Below are 22,364 nucleotides of genomic sequence, written 5' to 3'. Positions count from 1 at the left end.
AGAGAGAGAGAGAGAGAGAGAGAGAGAGAGAGAGAGAGAGAGAGAAAATCCCAAGCAAGTTCCCCACTCTTGGTGGGGAGCGTGACACAGGGCTCAAACCCACAAACATGTGAGATCACAACTGAGCCGAAATCAAGAGTCAGATGTTTAACCGACTGAGCCACCCAGGTGTCCCCCAGTCCCCTCTTTCTAACCATAAAGAGCTGGCTATTTTCTCCTTGAACTCATTACTGTATCTTATAAAACTTTTCATCCTGTATAATCATTATTTCATTACATGCTGAGCTGCCCTACAAGACCAGTGATTTCACTTTTTCATTGTGACAGTAAGAGATGTATTTTACATTGTGACCCAGCATACAGGTACATATATATCTGATTCAAATATATACGAAGTTTACCAAACACCTACCCGTACTATATGTATTGTACTCTAGTGATTTCTATGACATTTTATAAAAAATGTAGTTGTGAGGTATTTGGGTTACACAAGATATATGGATGTACCAAATGTACATTAAAGATTCATGAATTTAGTGGTGCCTAGGTTGCTCAGTTGGCTAAGCCCCTAACTTCAGCTCAGGTCATGATCTCACAGTGCATGGGTTTGAGCCCTGCCTGGGGCTCTGTGCTGATATCTCAGAGCCTGGAGCCTGCTTTGGATTCTGTGTCTCCCTCTCTCTGCCCCTCCCTCTCTTGTGCTCTGTCTCTCACTCTCTCAAAAATTAAAAAAACATTTTAAAAATTCATGTATTTTATATAAATTTTACATAAAAATAAACTAATACTTTAGTTAATGATATTCATGTATTTGGGAGAAGTATATTGATATCTATAGTTTACTTTGAAATGCACCAAAAAACTAAGATAAATTAATGGATGGATAGAGAAATAATAGATGGTTAGATACATGATAAAGTAATATAGTAAAATGTTAATGGTAGAATCTTGGTGGTGAACATAGACAAATTCACTGTGCAATTCTTTCAACTTTGTAGTATATTTGAAAACTGTTGCAATGAAATGTTGAGGAAAAATGCTAGTTGTGGGACACTGTTTTTTTAAATTCATATATTTAGAGCAGTTTTAGATTTATAGAAAAAATTGCAAAGACAGTACAGAGTTCCCATATACCCATACCCCATTTCCCTTATTATTAACATCTCATGTTACAATTAATGAATAGCAATACAGTACATGATTATTAACTGAAGTCTATACTTTATTCACATTTCCTTATTTTTTACCAAATGCCCTTTTTCTGCTCCAGGACCCTATCTAGGATACCACATTATATTTAATCTTCATGTCTCCTTAGAGTTCTCTTGGTGCTGACAGTTTTTCAGGTTTTTGATGACCTTGACAGTTTTTTACTTTTTTTTATTTTTTAATTTTTATTTATTTTTGAGAGAGAGAAAGAGAATGAGCAGGGTAGGGGCAGAGCGAAGGAGACACAGAATCTGAAGCAGGCTCCAGGCTCTGAACTGTCAGCACAGAGCCCATTGCGGGGCTTGATTTCATGAACCCTGAGATCATGACCTGAGCCGAAGTCGGACTCAACTAACTGAACCACCCGGGCACCCCGATGACCTTGAGAGTTTTAAAAAATACTGGTCAGGTATTTTATAGAATGTCCTTCTACTGGGTTTGTTTGATGTTTTACTCATGATTAGACTGGTTATGGGTTTTGGGGAGGAAGACCATAGAGGTAAAGTGATATTTTCATCACAACACGTGAAAGGCACATACTATCAACATAATCTATCACTGTTGATATTCACCTTGGTCACCTGGCTGAGATAGTTTTTGTCAGGTTTCTCTACTGTAAGTTTATTCCCCCCTTTGTATACTATACTTTTTCGAGGGAAGTCATTATATGTAGCCTAAATTTAAGGGGTGGAAAGTTATGTTCCATCTCTTTGAGGGAGAAGTACCTATGTAAATTATTTGGAATTCTACTGCACAGGAGTTCTGTCTATTGTACCTATTTATTTATTTATTTATTTATTTAATCACTTGTTTGTATCAACAGAAACTCATGGATATTTTATTTTTTACTTTGGGTTATAATTCAGTATGACCCACTGATTTTTAATTTCAGAAGCCACTAGAGACCTGTGGCCCAAAAGTTTGAAAAAACACTATACTAGAACATGAACTTGTGGGTAGGGTCCATATCTTATTTCAGATTTTGCACAGTGCCTAGTATATAGAGAATATCCAATAAATGTTTACTGAATGAATGAAATAATAATCATATAAGTATTCAAACAAAGCAGACATATAAATTACCCTGGTACCCTAATTCCTGCCCCAAAGCCTGTCAGTTTTCTCAAAGAAAACCAATGTTTTTACCTTTAGTGTGTATATCTTTCTGGAGTTTCTATACATTTACATGTAAATATGCATGCAAGTATGGCAACTGTATTTTTTTTTTTTTTTGCAACTGTATTTTTTAAACCTAAGTGTAAACAAAGTATATCAAGAGGTTAGCCAAGTGTTTATTCTCTTCTGGTAGCTTTAAATGAACCAGGTCCACTCACAAAGCCCTGGCTGGATCCTACAAAAAGGCACTCAAGAGATATGTTTTGGAATTCATCAGGAGCACCTCCTGTTGAATCATTGTAGCTCAGGCTTTCCTGGGTCTTTGTCCTCTTGGATCCGGTGCCTTGGCTCCCATTCTTTCTCTGGCCCTAGTTCTTAATGACCTGGCATGGAGTTCTGCAATCTTCCAGGACTTGACCTTTGGTATTTGCCCTCTGGCTGTAACCCCTGAAGCCTTTGGCACCCAGCCCTTGCTCTGTCAACTGGGAGTAAAAGGCAGCTTACAGAGAGGCGGTGGAAGATTAAATGGGGTAAATAATGTAATTCTTGTAAAACATTTAACACACTGACTTCTTTCATTTCCTCTCATTGTGTATTAAACTGGAAAGACATGCTAAGATTATAAGCAAACAGGTGTCTGTATACATTGTTAGTGGCCCCTTAAATTGTTACAAATTTTCTACAATGTAACCTGATACAATTTAACCAAAAAAAAAAAAATCATGAAAATTATTCTACCTTTTAACTCAAGCATTTCAGTCTTGAGAATCTATCCTAAGGTATAATTTAAAATCCATACGCATGAAAAAATAGCAACATTATTTATAATAGTGAAAAATGAAACAAGCTCAGATACTACAGAGAACCAAGTGTTAAATGGACACCAACTTGATGTATTTTAACCATTAAAATAAATACGCAGACTTTGCAGAAAAATGGGAAAATGTAGATAAAATAATGTTAAGTCACAAATCAGAACACCAAATTCTATACCCACATGGATTACTATTATGTAAAAGCAAGATCTGAATAAAGATTATAGAGACTGGATAGATGGGGTGCCTGGGTGGCTCAGTTGGTTAAGCATCCAACTCTTGATTTCACCTCAGGTCATGATCTCACGGTTTGTGAGTTTGGGTTCTGCACTGATAATGTGGAGCTTGCTTGGTATTCTTCTCTCTCTTTCTGCCCCTCCCCTGCTCATGCTCTCTTTCCCTCAAAAGAGAAAAAAGAAAAAAAAAAGATTATAGAGACTAGACAGAAATCATATAAAAATAAGAAATGAAGCAAAAAAAAGAAAAAGATTAAACAGATGAACCTTGGAAACATTCTGCTAACTGAAAGAAGCCAATCACAAGGAAAATATATTGCATGATTCCATTTATATGAAATGTCCAGAATGGGAAAATCTCTAGAGATAGTAAGTAGATGAAGGGTTGCCAGGGATGGGAGTTTGGGATGGGAGGTGTGATGGTTGCACAAGTGTGAGTATATAAAAGCCATTGAATTGCACACTTTATTTATTTGCGAGAGAGAAAGAGAGAGGGCATGAGTGTGTGGGAGGGGTAGAGAGAGAGAGGGAGAAAGAGAGAATCCCACACAGGCTCTGCACAGTCAGCGGGGAGCCCAACATAGGGCTCGAACCAAGGAACTGGGAGATCATGACCTGAGCCGAAGTCGAGAGTCGGATGCTCAATTGCCTGGGCCACCCAGGTGCCCCTTAATTGTATACTTTAAATGGGTGACTTGTATAGTATGTGAATTATATCTCAATAAATCCTGTTAAAAAAGAGATAGACCAGACGATCTGGAAGACAAAGCTGGAACAATCTGGATAACAAATAACAGTATCGGATTATTACCCAAAGTATAAAATAAGTACACATGAGTACATACTGATAAATACACGATTGAATAAATAAATAAACAGGACAGAAGAATCCCACATACAGGTTTCCCCCAGCTATCCGAAAGTAGAATGTTCCTGGGAAACGCCGAAACGGTGGTAAAGCAAAGAAGCAATTACCATTAATGTATATGGGAAAAATTTTGAGCATTCCCAGACACAAAAAAGTAACCTCTTTTAGGTTTTTCTGATGCCTAAGGGATGTAAAAAATAAATCGAGAGAAAGCACGGATCCTCAGAGACACAGTCCGAAGCTCTGGTGGCTTGATGTTGGCATGCGGAATGTAGCTGCCAAGGAAGGAACTTGGTGGGGCCACTCTTGCTGCTTGAGGTGTGCTGCCTTTGTGACTGCTCACTGCAACACGGATGCTCGACACTATTTTGTCATAAGCATGAAATGCTCTCTGGATTTCTTTCAGTTAATGACAACAGGTACTAATGTAGATCTTTCCTAAAAGCAAAATCTTACTAATAGAAGGAGATACCTGTATGTATGTTGATACTCTCTCCTCCAGGAAGTCCTCCAGGGAGCTTAATTTCTCCCACCCATTGGAAGGTGACCTGGACTTAGTGACTCACTTCCAAAGGACAGCATATGGAAGTGGAAAACGGGAACCTCACAGTAGAGAAACCTGGCACACACCACCTCAACCAAGTGATGAAGGCTAACATCATCAGTGGCGTCATGTCCCCCTGATATGAGGTTATGAGAAAAGTATTTCATCTCTGTGGTGTTCTTCCCCAAACCCATAACCCCATTCTAATCATGTGAAAATACATTAGACAAAACCAAATTAAAGGACATTCTAAAAAATATCTGACCTGTATTTCCCAAAACTGTCAAGATCAGGAAAAACAAGGGAAATGTGAGAAACCGTTACAGATCACAGCAGATTAAGGAGATAATGGTGACCACACGAAATGTGGTATCTTGGAAGAGAACAAGGACATTAATAAAAAATTGGTGAGGGGCACCTGACTGACTCATTCAGAAAAGGATGCAACTCTTCATCTTGGGGTTGTAAATTTGAGCCCCACGTTGGGCGTAGAGATTACAAATAAATAAATAAACAAACTTAGAAAGTTAATAATAATGCTACCCATGTTGGTTTTTTAGATGTGATAAATATACCAAAGATGAAATGACAACATTAGAGGAAATGGGTCTGGTATTCAGAAATTCTCTATCTTTGCAACTCTTTCATAAATCTAAAATGATTCCAAATACAAAGCTTACTCTTTAAAAAGGAGAGGGGTGGGGTGCCTGGGTGGCTTACTCAGGTAAGCATCTGACTTGAGCTCAGTTCATGATCTCATGGTTTGTGGGCCTGAGCCCCACATCAGGCTCTATGTTGACAGCTGGGGAGCCTGGCGCCTGCTTCAGATTCTGTGTCTCCCTCTCTCTCTGCCCCTTCCCCACTTGCACTCTCTCTCTCTCTCTCCCCTCTCAAAAATAAATAAACATTAAAAAAAATAAGAGGGGTGTCTGAGTGGCTCAGTCAGTTAAGCTGCCAAGTCTTGATTTCAACTCAGTTAATGATCCCAAGGTTGTGGGATTGAGCCCTCCATTGGCTCTGCACTAAGCATGGAGCCTGCTTGAGATTCTCTCTCTCTCTCTCTCTCTCTCTCTCTCTCTCTCTCTCTTTCCCTTTGCCCCTCTTGTTTCCATGTGCTCTCTCTCTAAAATAAAATTTCAAAAAAATTTGGGGGGGGGGGCGCCTGGGTGCCTCAGTCGGTTGAGCATCCGACTTCAACTTAGGTCATGATCTCACGGTTGTTGAGTTTGGGCCCTGTGTCAGGCTCTATGCTGACAGCTCGGAGCCTGGAGCCTGCTTCAGATTCTGTCTCCCCCCACTTCTGCCCCTCCTCCACTCGTGCTCTGTCTCTCTCTCTCTCTCTCTCAAAAATAAAATAAACATTAAGATTTTTTTTAAATAAAAAAATTTCTTTTTTAAGGAGAGAGGGGTGCCTGGTTGGGTCAGTCAGAAGAGAATGCGACTCTTGATCTTGGGGTCATGTATTAGAGTGAAGAGGGTTTGTTTGTTGGTGTGTCTGTGTGTATAAGTCTATGTCATATTGGCTATATTAGTTATATTTGCTTATTGCTTAAATATCTAAATTTTTATCAGTATATTAAGGATATTTAGGTATGAGGTTTATTTTTATTAACATTCTCAATAATTACACTTCAGGCTTTCCTATTTTCTTTTACCTAAAAGGCATACTAATTTTAATAGATGATGATGATGATGATGTGTGTGTGTGTGTGTGTGTGTGTGTGTGTGTGTGTGTGTGTCAAGGTATATGTTCTATAAATGGCTTAGTCTGCTCTTTGGTCAAACTCTGTTCTGACCTGGATAACCTCTGACTCCCAGTAATTCTTCTGCCACACATCACCATTTGGGAGCTTTCCTTCTTTTCCCCTAGTTCAGGGTTCAGAAAAGCTTTTCCTGCAAAGGGCCAGGTAGTATTTTAGGCTCTGAGGGCCATATGGTCTCTCTCTCAACTAGTTACTCTGCTACTGCAGAATGAAAGCAGCCCACATGATATAAATAATATGTAAAGCCATGAGTGTAGCGTGTTCCAAGAAAACTTTATTTATAAAAGTCAGCAACTGGATGTGGTCTGCAGGCTATAGTTTGCTCTGCTATAGACCAATGCTTATCAAATTTAATGAGCACACAAATCCCTTGGGGGAGCTTGTTAAAATATAGTATCTGATTTAGTAGGTCTGGAGCAGGAACCATACATGGAGTGGCAAAGCATAGAAGACTCATTAAAGTGCACACCTACAAGGTCATGAAGTTCACCTTTCTCAACATCAAGTCAGACTAAATAACAAGAACTGAGTGCTTACCAGGTACAAGACAGCAAGAAACAGAGTAAACAGAAACACAGGTGTGATAATTTCTTTAATTCGGTCATAGCTCTTAAACCATAGAATGCTGGATTGAGGGGGCAAGCTTTTATTTTTTTTTAATTAAGTTTATTTCGAGAGAGGGACAGTGTGAGCAGGGGAGGGTCAGAGAGAGAGAGAGAGAGAGAGAGAGAGAGAGAGAGAGAGAGAGAGAAAATCCCAAAAAGGCTCCGTGTTGCCAGTACAGAGCAAGATGTGGGGCTTGAACTCACGAAACCACGAGATCATGACCTGAGCTGAAACTACGAGTCAGACACTTAACTGACTGAGCCACCCATGCACCCTGAGGGGGCAAGCTGTCTTGACATGTCACCCCAAATGTCTTCAGTTTCATCAGGTGCTCTGGCTAGCTGGTCTCATCCCTCATGGCTTCAGCTGGTCTCTCTCAAAGCTGTACATATTTTGGAATATAATGACATTTCCAGGAAGCAGACAACCATTCTTTTGTCAAGAATTCACTAGTAGCTGACTAGGCCATCTGGGTGGTATTCAACTCTTGATTTTGGCTCAGGTCATGATATTACGGTTCATGAGATGGAGCTCTGTGTTTGGCTCTGTGCTGACAGTGCAGAGCCTGCTTGGGATTCTCTCTCTCTCTCTCTCTCTCTCTCTCTCCCCTTCTCCTCCTCCCCCACTTCCTCTCTCTCTCAAAATAAATAAACATTAAAAAAAAAGAATTTACTAGTAGTTGACTAGAATATTTCATTTAACCTCAAGAAATTACAACAATGCATTTAGTCCTTCACATTTCACCATGACACAAAACCAACTCAAAATAGGTCAGACCTAAATATAAGTAAAACTATAAAACTTTTTTTAAGTTGTTTAAATTTTTTTTTTATGTTTATTTACTTTTGAAAGAGAGAGAGACAGGGCGTGAGCAGGGGACAGGCAGGGAGAAAGGGAGACACAGAATCCAAAGCAGGCTCCAGGCTCTGAACTATCAGCACAGAGTCTGATGTGGGGCTTGAACACACAGACTGCGAGATCATGACCTGAGTCGAAGACAGATGCTCAACCAACTGAGCCACCCAGGCGCCCCATAACTATAAACTTTTAGAAGAAACAGATTTGAGACCAAAAGAACAATCTGTAAATAGAAAAAAATTGATAAACTTTTTTTAAGTTTATTTATTTTGAGACAGAGGGAGAGAGGGAGAGAGAATCAATGTGGGGCTCAATCTTACGAAGGAAGAGATCATGATCTGAGCCAAAATCAGATCATGAATCAGTCGGTTAAGTGTCCAACTTAACCGACTGAGCCACCCAGCCCCTAATAAGCTGGATTTTATTATACTAGAAAATTTGTACTTCAAAAGACACCATTAAGAAAATGCAAAGTCACAGACTGGGCGAAATTATTTGCAAATCATATATCTAATAAAGGACTTGTATTTACATGAAAGACTCCTTACTAGCAAGACAAGCAACACAACTGAAAAAATGGACAATTTGAAAGGACATGTGAACAATGAGGACATGCGAATTGCTAATAAGTACATGAAAGAATGTTCAACATCATTAATCCTTAGGAAAATTCATTTTTAAAAAAATTTTTTTTTAACATTTATTTATTTTTGAGACAGAGAGAGACAGAGCATGAACGGGGGGAGGGCCAGAGACAGAGGGAGACACAGAATCTGAAGCAGGCTCCAGGCTCTGAGCTGTCAGCCCAGAGCCGATGCGGGGCTCGAACTCACGGACAGTGAGATCGTGACCTGAGCGAAGTCGGACGCTCAACCGACTGAGCCACCCGGGCGCCCCAGGAAAATTCAAATTAAAACCACAACAAGATACCATTTCACACCTAACTTGAGTGGCTATAATAAAAAAAGAGAGAAAATAACGAGGGCTGGCCAGGATGTAGAGGCACTGGAACCCCAAAGCAGTGCTGATGGGAAAGTAAATGTTACTGCCACTTTGGAAAACAATTTGGCAGTTTTAAAAAACTCCAACACAAATCTACCATATCATCTAGGCATTCTACTTTTAAGTATAAGCCAAAGAGAAATGAAACTACACCCGCAGAAAACTTGCACATGAATGTTCACAGAAGCATTATTCGTAATAGCCAAAAAGTGGAAACAACCCAAATGTCCACCAGCTAATGAATGGATAAACAAAATATGGTATATCTACATACAATGGAAAATGACCCAGCAATAAAAGGCAACAGAATACTTCTTTGACATGCTACTAAATGGATGGACCTTGAAAACATTAAGTGAAAGAAGCCAGAGACAAAATACTATCTACTAAATGATTCCATTAATCTGAAATGTCCAGCAAAGGCAAATTTATACAGATAGAAAGCACAGTAGTAGTCAATTAGGGCAAGAAGAGGTTTAGGGGAAAATGGGGATGGGGTTTCTTTTACGGATGATGAAGATCTTCTAATATTGTATTTATTTGTGTGAAAATATTTGCACAACTTTGTAAACTTACGAAAAATCATTGTACATGAACATTACATAAAGTTCAGAGCTACTATGCAGCAATAACCAGAGAAGGAAGTAATTATACTAAAAATGCATTTTGCTTAAATCTGGATGGTAGGATTAGGGGCAATTTTTATTCTCTATCTTTACTTTGCCTTATTTCCCAAGTTTTAAGAGATCTGTTGCTTTCTGTCACACACAAAAAGTTTGTTTAGGAACGCTGAGCTGCGTTACATAATTTTTGAAATTATCCAACTGGAAAATAAATGTTAACTCAAACTAATTAAGCTATTGTTTCATTTATTGTGACATTTCTAAATGTGTTATTTCTTTAAAACGTGTACTGTTTTTCAAAGTGGACATGTTGACAGCATCTAATCAGTATGGACTAAACATCGGCAACATGGAAATACAAACTACTAGATTCTACTTGCCACATCATATCGATTCCCACAGGCCTCAAAGTTATCTAGCTGTTTTGGAATGTCTCCATCCTTAAATGAGAGGAAATACTGGTCAGTAGCAGATGTTCACCTAATTTGGATCACCTCCCTCAGAGTCTGTAATATGTTGTATATTCTTTCTTTATACACTAAAACAGTTTCTTTGCTTCATATTTAACTGGAATTCTTCAATGATTCAGTTTTCCCATCTGTCATCTAAGAATAATAACAGCTGCCTCACAGAGTTACTGTGAGGATGAAATGACATGAAGGAAACGTACAGCACTTAGAGCCCCCCTTTTTGAAAACTTCCTCATCCTCCTCCCTAGTGTAGGTTAGATATTCTTCCCAATAGATTCTTGCTGCTGCAGTTCTAAGACTACTGAAATTTGACTTCAGGAAACCTGTCACCCACTCTTCCTTTCTCTCCATCCATTCCTCTCCTCCAATCTCTCTCTTTTTTATGATCCAGAGTACATTTTCCGTAGCTTCACTGGAGACTCTTCCTTTGTGTTAAATCCCTGGGTCACTCAAGAAATACCTCAACCACATTTGAGTAATTTGGCATTTAACACATTTACACGTGTGCTGCTTTTAAAACTTCGTTTTAGGGGCGCCTGGGTGGTTCAGTTGGTTAAGTGTCCGACTCTTGATTTTGGCTCAGGTCAAGATCTCACAGTTCTTGGGAATAGACGCCTGCATGGACTATTCATTCTGTCTCTCTCTCTCTCTCTCTCTCTCTCTACCTCTATCTCCACCGATGCCCCACCCCCTCCCCTGTACCCCAATTGTGCTCTTTCTCTCTCTTAAAATAAACACTAAAAAAAAAATAAAACTTGCTTTTAAAATAGTTAAAACACTTTAAAATGTTAAATTTTGGGGCACCTGTCTGGCTCAGTCAGTATAATATGCAACTCTTGACCTTGGGGTTGTAAAGTTCGAGCCCTCACGTTGGATATACAGATTACATAAAAACAAAGTCTTAGGGGCACCTGGTGGCTCAGTCGATTAAGCGTCTGACTGTTGATTTCGACTCAGGTCATGATCTCACAGTTTGTGAGATGGAGCCCCGCGTCGGCTGTCATGCTGAAAGCACGGAGCCTGCCTTGGATTTTGTCTGTCTCTCTCTGCCCCTACCCCATTCGCTCTTGCTCTCTCTCTGTCACAATACATAAATATATATATTTTAATGTTTGTTTATATTTGAGAAAGAGACAGAGCACAAGCAGGGAAGGGGCAGAGAGAGAGGGAGACAGCATCTGAAGCAGGCTCCAGGCTCTGAGCTGTCAGCACAGAGCCCGATGGGGGGCTCAAACTCATGAGCTGGGAGATCATGATCTAAGCCGAAGTCGGATGCTTAACTGACTGAGTCACCCAGGCGCCCCAATAAATAAATATCTTTAAGATATAAATAATAAATAAATAAAATCGTAAAAAATAAATAAAATGTTAAATTTTAGTCAAATTCAGGATTTGTGGAAATCCCAAAGCTCCTATTTCTGTAGAAAAGTACTTTGGGAATAAACCTCAATACTCTGGTCTGTCATTTTTCTAGGAATATATCTGAAAATTTTCTAAAGCTTCATTAGACCCTAAAATCTTGTTCTAAAGGCATTTTGGTAAATTGATCAAAAAGTCTCATCAAGTACACTTATCACAGTGAGCACTAGCGCTAAGTCATATACAGAATTGTAGAATCACTATAGTGTACACCTGAAACTAATGTAACATTGTGAACTATACTTCAATAATGAAAATTTTTTTAGAAATCTCATCAAATTCGGTCCAAGATACAAGTTTAAGTAAGGGTGGTTATTTGTAACTTTAAAACATACATAAATAAATCAATCAGAGATAAGCTAGCAGTTTTACTGAAAAAGGTAGATATTGTATTTTTGGAGATGTTCAAGTATCAGACTTCCTATCCTAAATAAGAGGGTGAACTGTAAGGTCTTTACAGCAACATGATTCAGGCAGGGGGAGAAAAGTCATATTTCAAAAACTGAGGATGAGGATTTATGTACTATAAATAGACCATTACATTGTCTGTTTGAAAGTACTTGTTTTATTTTTACTCATTAGTCATCTGTGTGTGTGTGTGTGTGTGTGTGTGTGTGTGTGTGTAGTGGGGGATGGAGGGATTGAGAATAGACTCCCCATCAGTCATCTGCCAGAGAGGTATTGACTACCAGGTCTGGTGGTGGTGGGAGGTATTGTACAGTTTAAAGATACAAATTGATAATGGCTGCAGTTCACATGAGCCTGTTGTTGTTGTTGTTGTTGTTGTTGTTGTTGTTGTTATCTTACCTTCCACTCTTGTTTGGATAGAAAAGCTGCCTTGGGGCAAATAATGAGACTCATAATAATGGCTCAAATAATGGGACTCAACCTTCCCATTAGTACATGCAATAGAGATAACAGTATTTATCTTTTGAAATCTAAGTTTTTTCTTCTAAAATTATCTTTCTTCTATTTAGTTTTATGTGGAGGGTAATTTATTTTGAAATTTAAAATAACATTAAAATAGGGAATACATTTTATTTTGACAAAACATGGGCATGGGTTAAAAAGAGTGAAGAAATACCATTGTGTGGGTAATCTTATTCTAAATTGTTCGGGGGGTGCCTAGGTGGCTCAGTCGGTTAAATGCCAAGTGCTGACTTGGGCTCAGGGCATGATCCCCTGGTACGTGAATTCCACCCCCATACCAGGCCCTGTGCCTTCATCGCCCAGTCCTCTTTGGATCCTTGGTCTCCATCTCTCTCCATCCCTCCTCAACTTGTGTGTGTGCGCACACTCTCTCAAAAATAAATAAATTTTAAAAAAATAAGAAGAAGATAAATTGTTTTGGTTAAAATTAGCCACACAAATTAAATACTTGTGCTTAATGACTAAAAATCTTTATCGGATTTTTGGACTAACAAAGACATCCAGTATCTTAGTTTTAGAGAAGAGTTAGTGCAGAGCAGAGATCTAGAGGTCTCATGGCTGGGATCCTCCCAGGACTTGCTATTCTGATATTATAATGTGTTGTAAGGAGAAACTCGAGAAGATAACTGAGTTTACTACATATTACTTCCCATTCCTATAAAATGGTTATCAAGTTTCCCCCTCAAACTGGAAATATTTCAAACCAGATATTCTGGATTCTGATAAATTTAACTTCTTTCTTTTCTTTTCTTTCTCTCATGTAAGTAATCTCTACACCCAACATGGGGCTCAAACTCACAACCTTGACATCAAGAGTTGCATGCTCTACTGACTGAGCCAGCCAGGTGCCCCTAACTTCTGTACTTCTTTCTTTTATTTAAAAATTTTTTTAATGTTTATTTTTTGAGAGAGAGAGAGAGAGAGAGAGAGAGAGAGCAATCGGGGATGGGCAGAGAGAGAGAGAGGGAGACCCAGAATCCATAGTAGGCTCCAGGCTCTGAGCTGTCAGCACAGAGCCTGAAGTGGGGCTCTAACTCACGAACCGTGAGATCATGACCTGAACTGAATGAAGTAAGCCACTCAACCAACTGAGCCACCCAGGTGCCCCATAACTTCTGTATTTCTTAAGTTAGATAGGTCTTGTTAATTCTTGCTGGGCATCTGACTGCCAATGAAAACTGTGAAAGCTATACAAAGACAGACTTTTCTTATACATTTGTCCTTCTGAAGCGTAGTCATCTAACAGCATCACATTAGGATTTGAATGACAGGCCTGTGAAGTGCTCTTAAAGGGTCAAGTGCAATGTTACAGATTTTAAATTCAAATCAAACTAAAGCAATTTGGAATTAAAATTTGATTTGCTGATGTTCCTATCGTTTTGTGTCAAATAAAGAAAAAACAAAACATCACTGGGATACAAAGGAATCTCACTTTACACAAAATGTATCTCTGAGAAGTTGACTACACATTGAATTTAAATACTATACTGGAATTATGGAAAATGCTTATATAAAACAATCACTCCATAATTTATCTCCAAATAATGTGTTTCAACACTGTAAATTTTTTTTAATCTAATGTTCACATTACTTAAGGAAAAATTAGTTACTCTGTGAATTTTTTCTAAAAAATATACAAGAAAATCGTACTATGAAACTGTAGGTATGTGTTAAAGCTCTTACTTCAAGAGCTTCTTAATTACATAAAGTATGTCCTGAGTTAAAATCAAGCATATCAGAATCTCTATCAATAATTTCAGGGCCTGAAGATATCATGTGGAAAATTATGGCTCCAATAACAAATTCTTTCTGCAGATCATCACTCTGAACAGAAGAAGCAATGAAACACAAAAATTATTGCATTAAGCTTCAGTTTGGGGATCAGTTTACTTACCTAACAGGATCTATCTTTTTCATTAGTGACACAGCCACCACAAATGAGTAATTAATGCTCCCAATATTTGATGGTGGTTGTGAGAGACCTTCTCAGCTGTATCCTGAAAGGCAGTATTCACTCTTTGGAATATGATGTGTGAACATGACCCAACAAACTAACTCATGAGGGGAGATAATAATAGTAGAAAACACTTAACACAGTACTTACTAAACAGCCAGGTGCTGTTTTGAATATTTTACCTACATTCAGTTAATCCTCATAGTAGCTCTATGAGTTACAGACTGTTTTTATTTCTACTTTATAGATGTGCAAACTTAGTCACTTTCCAAAGGTCACCCAGTAAAACAGTGGAGAAAGGACTCAAGACTGGTTAGTCTGACTCCAGAGTCTGTGCTCCTATCCACTGCTCTTTACCTCCAGGTTTGCCTCAAGACACCAGTAATGCAGTGATGGCAGTAATATGACCAGGGATGCACAATTTCACTCTTCATTCACTAGTGTAAATCTCACTCGAGCCGGTTGTACTCTCTGTACAAAACCTTTAACTGGCTAACGTGCATATTTTGGCAGTTTGATTCTGATCCTGGAGCAAAACACAAAAGGTGCAATTCTAACAGATTATTTGCTTTTAGTTGAGCTCAACATGGAGCCTAAAATGATTCAGGCAGATAATGTGCAAATTTAGGACAGTAAAACTCATATTACTACATTTACAACAGCGTGCTTAACATTTGTAATTAGACCTAAACTTCCAAAATTCCTACGTCTGATTTGCCCTCTTAGTGAGTTCAGCTAATCTCCCTTTCTACTTCCAATAAATAAAACATACCCAGCAAATGCTGTCCAAGGCAAGTTTGCAGACACGTATCTGAATTTAGTATCATTCTCGTTCAGATCAAATATCAGAGTGAATGCAGGGCTTTTCAGGTGGCCTGCTTGGCTGCCCTTTGCCCAGGAGCACCTTTTGCTTTTCTGAATTGCACAATAAGGGATAGCAACAAGTTATAGTTCCCACTGAAAATGTACATAGGATATTAAAGTTGTCAGACAAGAGCTGGCCCAACTGTTGCCCCAAGGATATTCATACTTGAATTTATACTCGCTTAAATATCTCACAATCCTTGAAGAGCAAAAATGTCTCGAATACTTTAGTAGTGGTCCAATGAAACTATTTCAGTAGCAGGCTGTATTAACTTTAGGTTAAGTAGCAGGCAATTTAAACTTTAAAATGCCAAGAGTGTAGACAGGCAAGGGAGTGGTGATAGCAGCAGAGTAGTTTTGGGAGCTCCCAGGATGCCCTCAGAAAAAAATGGTGATAGCAGCAAAGATGGGGGAAAAAACCCACAAGTCTATAGGCAACATCTTTACCAAAAATCGGGTGAAAAACAACCCCTGGAACTCTAGAATTCTAATGGGTAGAGTCAATCTACACTTAGCAACAAAAACTGGGTGACCCCAACTGTGCTGGCTAGAGTGGAGGTTTGAAACTGTGGTCTTGTAAGGGTCAAAAGAGAAAAAGAATCCAGAAATTGCCAAGTCTTCATCCAAAGGAAGGGACCCCCGCTCCCCCAGTTGAAGGGGGGGGGGGGGGGGGGGGGGCCCCCCCCAAAAAAAAAAAAAGAAATGAGAGACCCAGGAGTGAATCTAAGAACCACTGTGAGAACTGGGAGGAGTCCTGGCAGGGTCTTTTTTGCCAATGAGTACAAGGAAAGGTCCCATCCAGGACACTAAAGGGCAGGCAACACCTAGCACAAGCTCTTTTGTAGGACAGATCCCACGCTGAAGAGGAACTACTGAGGGTGGAACATAATATATCTGTTAAAAGAAAATTAGCTAGCTAGCTAGGGCTGACAAAGCTAGATCAAGCTGATCAAGATTAGTGCATTACAAAAATTAAGACAACTAGACATTACGTGCTGCCTGGTGTGATGCAATAGAAAGTACACTGCATCCCCAGCGGAGAAGTGTTTTGCCAAAAAAATAAATAAAACCTGAATCAAACGTAGCCTCTAGATCTAGATCTAGTTTACAGAACATATGGAGGAGAAAGGAATATGCTAAATAATACCATAAAAATGCAATCAGCCAAAAGTGGAAAATTCTATAGGAGAAATAACCTGGTCTCTTCAACAAAATGGCATGACAATATTGGGGTGAGGGGAAGGCAAAATCAACAAAGAGCTAAAGATATATCAACTAAATGAAATATGTGGATTTTGTTAGGATCCTGATTGGAAGTCACCAAGTCTTTTTTTTTTTTTTTTTTTTTAGAGAGAGAGAGAGAGAGAGAGGAGAGAGCAAGCATGAGCAGGGGAGAGGGGCAAAAAGAGAGACAATCTTAAGCAAGCAAGCCCCACAAATCTTAAGCTGGATGCCAGGTTCGATCCCACAACCCTGGGATCATGACCTAAGCCAACATCAAGAGTCGGTCACTCAACTGACTGAGCTGCCCAGGCAATCCGTGAAGGCATGAACTCTTTAAAAAAATTTTTTTTGACACAATTGGCAGAAATTGAATATGAACTAAGGATTAGACTACATAAAGAAATTACCATTAACTTTGTAGGTATGACATTGATATTGTGGTATATTAAAAAAAAAAAAGGTCCTAATCTGTAAAGATACTTAGAGAAGTATATACCAATGAAATAATATGATGTCTCGGATTTATTTAAAAATATTAATGGGCTTGCCATGGGAGCATGGGGGAGGCCATGAATTCTGTTTCAGTGCATCTTTGATCTTGTCAAGTAATATCACGAGCAAAGCTTACCTTCCCAAGTTGAAAAATTTAGGGCCAAGAAGCTGTAATTGAAATTAAAAAGGGGCACATGTGTCCAAAGAATATTGAGGAATTTGACAGCTTTATGAAACTTGTGATAAATGAATGCATCGAGATGGCAGTTAGTGGGCAACAGAACAATACTGGAAAGATGGTAATATGAGGAAATAGTATCATCATGTTAGAAGCCTTAGAATGAGTTTAAACAAAGGCTTATTCACTACAGAAATCAACTGCTTTCACACGTCTCCTCTCCAATGAGCCAGTTTTACTATGATATGGAAATGGCTGCATACATTTTTTGGGGGGCTGCATACATTTTTATATTAAACTGTTTTATTAAATAAAGTTTTGTAAGAGTAAAAAAAAAATTCCTCAGAAAAAAGGTGGACTAGATGAACTAAGAACAGCAAAACCTTGATAATTGTTGAAAGTGTAGTCATAAGACCTTTTTTCTATTTTTACATGATTGAATTTTTTTTTTTTTAAGATTTTATTTTTAAGTAATCTCTATACCCAATGTAGAGAAGCTCGAACTTACAACCCGGAGATCAAGTTGCATGTTCTCCTGACTGAGTTAGATAGGCACCCCATGATTGAAATTTTTCAAAATAGGGGCGCCTGGGTGGCTCAGTCGGTTAAGTGTCCGACTATAGCTCGGGTCATGATCTCACAGTTTGTGGGTTCGAGCCCCGCGTCAGGCTCTGTGCTGACAGCTCAGAGCCTGGAGCCTGCTTCAGATTCTGTGTCTCCCTCTCTCTCACTCTGTGCCTTGCCTGCTCACACTCTGTCTCTGTCTCTTTCAAAAATAAACATAAAAAAATTAAAAAAACTTTTTTTCAAACTAAAAAAATAGAAAAAGTCTATGCACCACATGATTTAGAATATCTAATTACTATATTAAAACCTATAAAGCAAAAGGAGCAAAGGAGAATAGGATTTATTTAAAAATGCTCTGAAGAATTCTTCAATCTTTTTTTGTGGGGTAATCATCATGTGCTTTAGGTGAGTCTATTAATAGAAAGACAAAACCATCATTTAAAAATATTTTGTTATAGGGGTGCATGGGTGGCTCAGTTGGTTAAGCATCTGACTCTAGATTTCGGCTCAGGTCATGATCCCACAGTTTGTGAATGCAAGCCCCACACCTGACTCCACACTGACAGTGCGGAGCCTGCTTGGGATTCTCTGTCTCTCCCTCTCTCTGCCCCTCCCCCCGTGCTCTGTCTTTCTCTATTAAAGTAAATAAATAAACTTAAAAAAAGTTATAAAAAAACAAGTTTTTGTGATTTTTTGCCAAATTCAAAACATTCTCCAAAGAGAATACTCTCTAGCATAGATTTCTCAGGCAAAGTGTCTGTATCTGGTATTATTCTTTTGACTATCCTCCACTGTTGCTCTAACAGGAGACAAACCACACTTCCAAGATTGTTAAATTACTACCTAGGAAAGTTTTGGCAATTTCCCATTCAGTCACATTTTCCAGTCATTTGTTTCTTATGGTTGTAGACCTGGTTGTTCACTTTTAGCCAATGTCCAGGAGGGACTTTGCTCCAGGCAATTTTTTTCCTTCAATTTTGACATCTCTGTGAGTTAGCTATTATATAATATTATCAGAGCCTACTGCTTTCTGACTCATGTTACCCAGAAGACAACTCAGGAATGAACTTGGACTAGAATTTTATATAGCCCGCTGAGTTTCCTAAAGGTTTTGGTACCTATTTTTCTATAATCTTTGAAGGTCTTTTTCCTTTTCTTTCCCACACAACATATTGTTTGAATAGTTCCAGTGCCCTGTATGTATTTCTACAATTTTCTTAGCCACAGGCAACTCTTGTAGTGATCTTATTTTGCAGGTGCAACCACTGCACAGGGCAAAGCTATCTCCTCTTTTTCCTTTCCATCTACGTTATAGTTTGCTCCTTTTTTTTTTTAATATTTATTTATTTTTGAGAGAGAGAGAGGAGCATGAGCAGGGTAGGGGCAAAGAGAGACAGAGACACAGAATCTGAAGCAGGCTCCAGGCTCTGAGCTGTAAGCACAGAGCCTGATGCAGGGCTTGAACCCATGAACTTCGAGATCATGACCTGAGCTGAAGCCGGATGCTTAACTGACTGAGCCACCCAGGCACCCCTGCTCCTTTGGTTTTTGAACACATGCCAGGTCTTCTAAAAGATCTTCCTCTAGGCTCTAATACTCATTTGTTCTCTATATTTATACATGTAAACACTACATAATTTCCTCAAGTGATTGAAATCACCCCAAAACCACCTAAAAATGATTTTAAGAGTGTAAATGATTTGAGAACCAGAAACAGTGATATCGAGCCATTGATAGGACAGTAAGAGGCAGGATAGTGTAGGGAGATTTTATTTGTTTCTGAATAAAAACATACACTCACTGATAGAAGAGTGGGCCCACTTCCTATTCTACTAAGGGCCTGAGGAGGTGACCCAGAACTCTATACCTCAGCTTTCTTGTGTTACTGGAGATAATAATACTTGTTGCCACCTTTCCACATGATGCAAAAAGATGACTGGATTAGTGTTTGTGAACCGGTTTGAGCTCCCTGTTAGAAGGATGTCAGGTTCATAGTCAGCAAGGTGTAAAACTGGATGTTCAGGTGAGTAATTACAGGGAACCATATGGTTCTCTAAGGCAGGGCCAAAACTCTTTGTACATCAGGTATTACAATAATTGGAAAGAAGGCATCTGAGTGTTAATTACTCCTGACTTATTTTAAAAACCTGGAATTCCTTAACATACCTCTGCTGACACAATATATGTACATCAAATATGACAAATCCCTTTTTGGTCAGACAGTGTCTGACCAAATCACAGAGGTGTCTAATCACAGAGGTGTCTAAGATTAGCTAAGAGGAAAGGAAAAAAAATCTAAAATTCTAAATTTATAAATTTATATTTAATATAAATAGGCATTCTCAGCAATATACTGAAACTAAGAATCAAATCAGTGGGAGAAGAGGAGGAATGAACAGGACAGATGAAAGGACAGAACAAATAGGAAGTTTCAAAGGTGAAACTGAAGACAGGAAATGACTCAGCCACAATTCCAGGAGGGAGTTCTAGTTAGGTGAGTTGTAGATGATACTATAGCCTGGGAAACTCATTATGTACAGAGGACAAGATTCTAGGAGCTGATTGCAGAGCGTCCTCAGGAGTCATGGACACAAAGTCTAATGAAAATAATATAAAAAATATTCTCCTCTTGGGGCGCCTGGGTGGCTCAGTCTGTTGAGTGTCTGACTTTGGCTTAGGTCATGATCTCACAGTTCATGGGCATCGGGCTCTGTGCTGTCAGCATGGAGCCTGGGGCCTGCTTCAGATTCTGTGTCTCCCTCTCTGCCCCTCCTCTGCTCATGCTCTGTCTCTCTCTCTCTCTCTGTCTCTCTCTCAAAAATAAAGAAACATTAAAAAAAATTTTTTTTTAATTCTCTCAGAGGAGAAAATCTTGGTGTCTTTTACTTTTGATACTCAGGGTAAAAAGTCAACAAGGGTAAAAAAGGGTAAAAAGTCAACAAGTCTTGTTCTTATAAAAACAAGAACAAGGGGCACCTGGCTGGGTCCATAGGTGGAGCTTGAGACATTTGATCTCAGGGTTGTGAGTTAGAGCCCCACAATGGGTGTAGAGATCACTTAAAAATAATTTAAAAATCTAAACAAAAACAAAATAAGAACTCAGGGCAGTTTTAGTCATTGACCCTTGAAATAGCTGAAATAATGGTAGTAAAAATAATACAAAAAGATCGAGGTGAAGGAAAAATATACCTGTTATTCTAAATTTAAATTATTCATCATTTTTTAGGAATATTTATTTATTTTTGAAAGAGAGAGAGAGAGGCAGAGAGAGAGGGGGACAGAGGAGCCAAAGCTGGCTCTGTGCTGACAGCCATCAGGCTGTGGGGCGTGAATTCACCTGCTGTAAGATTGTGACCTGAGCCCAAGTCAGTCACTTAGGTGACTGGGCCACCCAGGCACCCCTAAATTGTTCATCATTTTGAGGAGATTGCACCGTTCCAGACACTGGGAGTATAGTTACAAACAAGAGGGGCATGGCTCCTACCTCTCTAACAGGCTGCAATCCTCAGATACATGACTATGATCTGGGAAGAACATGGCCAAGGACTGCGTTATTGGCATTTATAAAACCATGGTGAAAGCAAGTGTAGACATGTTCAACTGGAATTCTTCAAATAGGAAGCACTTGAAATTTTATTTCCTTATTATTTTAAAATGTTTATTTTGAGAGAGAGAGAGAGAGAACACATGTGTGCTTGCAATCACAAACCGTGATCATGACCTGTGCCGAAATCAAGAGTTGGATGCTTACCAACTGAGCCACCCACCTAGGAACACTAGCACTTGAGATTTTAAAAGTGAATCTAATTCAGGGATCTAAAAAGCTTCTTAGCAAAGTAATACTTTGCCAAGGGCAGGGAAGGAAAGCCAAAGGGGTACAGTATCTGTTAAATTCTTGTGAAATGAAATAGTACTATGTTTTTGAGGAACCAAAAACAGTGCAGATTGGCTGGAGAGAAGAATGGGTGCCATGATAGCGTAATGGCAGATTAGGTGATAGAGTGGATCTAGAATTTGAAGTATTTTTATATGCTATGCTACAGTTCAGGCTTCATTCTAAATCTGAGGATGACTCAAATATTTTAAGCAGGGAATAACAGAATCAGATCTGCCTTCTGAAGATCCCTCAGGCATCAGTGGTAGTGGAGGTAAGGGAAGAGTAGAGGTGTGAACATTTAAATTTAACACATGAATAAAGATGATGGAATAGATATGAAATAGATAAGTAATAAAAATGCAGGATGTTACTGAGAAAGGGATTGGATATGAGAGTTGAGTGAAAGGAAGGTACTAGAACAATTGCTAGACCTCGGGTTTGAATATGCCACTTAACAAGATAGGTAATAGAAAATAAACAGAATTGTTTGTTTTTGAAGGTGGGGAGGAAAATAGAAGGATTATAAATCTAGTCTTTACTTGAGCTTGAGGTACCAGTAGGAAGTACAAGTGCACATGTTCTTCTTCAGTTGAGGACAAAGATCAATCACAACTGCTCACACATGTTTCTTGGGAGACATATTTTGTAACTTTTTATGTGTTATCAGTCCCCTCAAAAAGGAAGAGGAGTGAATAAGCAGGTTGTATGTTGGTCACTATAAAATGGAGAAATAGTACCTTAATAATATG

General features: G+C 38.9%; 1 protein-coding gene and 1 pseudogene across 6 annotated transcripts in view; one reads left to right on the top strand and one right to left on the bottom strand.

The window, feature by feature from the left end:
- AP4S1 (adaptor related protein complex 4 subunit sigma 1) overlaps positions 1 to 22,364 on the bottom strand; it is a 50,135-nt gene that overhangs the window by 25,145 nt on the left and 2,626 nt on the right. Inside the window, exon 1 of one of the 6 annotated variants that reach the window (XM_040476873.1) lies at positions 14,354 to 14,479. The exons of 4 other annotated variants lie outside the window; for them this stretch is intronic. The gene's annotated coding sequence lies outside the window, so the exon portion shown is untranslated. Of the gene's footprint in view, positions 1 to 10,020; positions 10,263 to 14,353; positions 14,480 to 22,364 lie in introns of those variants that run through there. One more of the 6 variants, XM_040476870.1, reaches the window with a different exon arrangement.
- LOC121031378 (small nuclear ribonucleoprotein G-like) lies at positions 8,592 to 17,805 on the top strand (annotated as a pseudogene).

The sequence above is a fragment of the Herpailurus yagouaroundi genome, unplaced genomic scaffold (assembly GCF_014898765.1).
Source record: "Herpailurus yagouaroundi ecotype Mexico unplaced genomic scaffold, PumYag 141, whole genome shotgun sequence".
In the NCBI taxonomy this organism is placed as follows: Eukaryota; Metazoa; Chordata; class Mammalia; order Carnivora; family Felidae; genus Herpailurus; species Herpailurus yagouaroundi.
The sequence above is the reverse complement of the archived record's forward strand: the minus strand, read 5'-3'. Positions and strand labels throughout refer to the sequence as shown.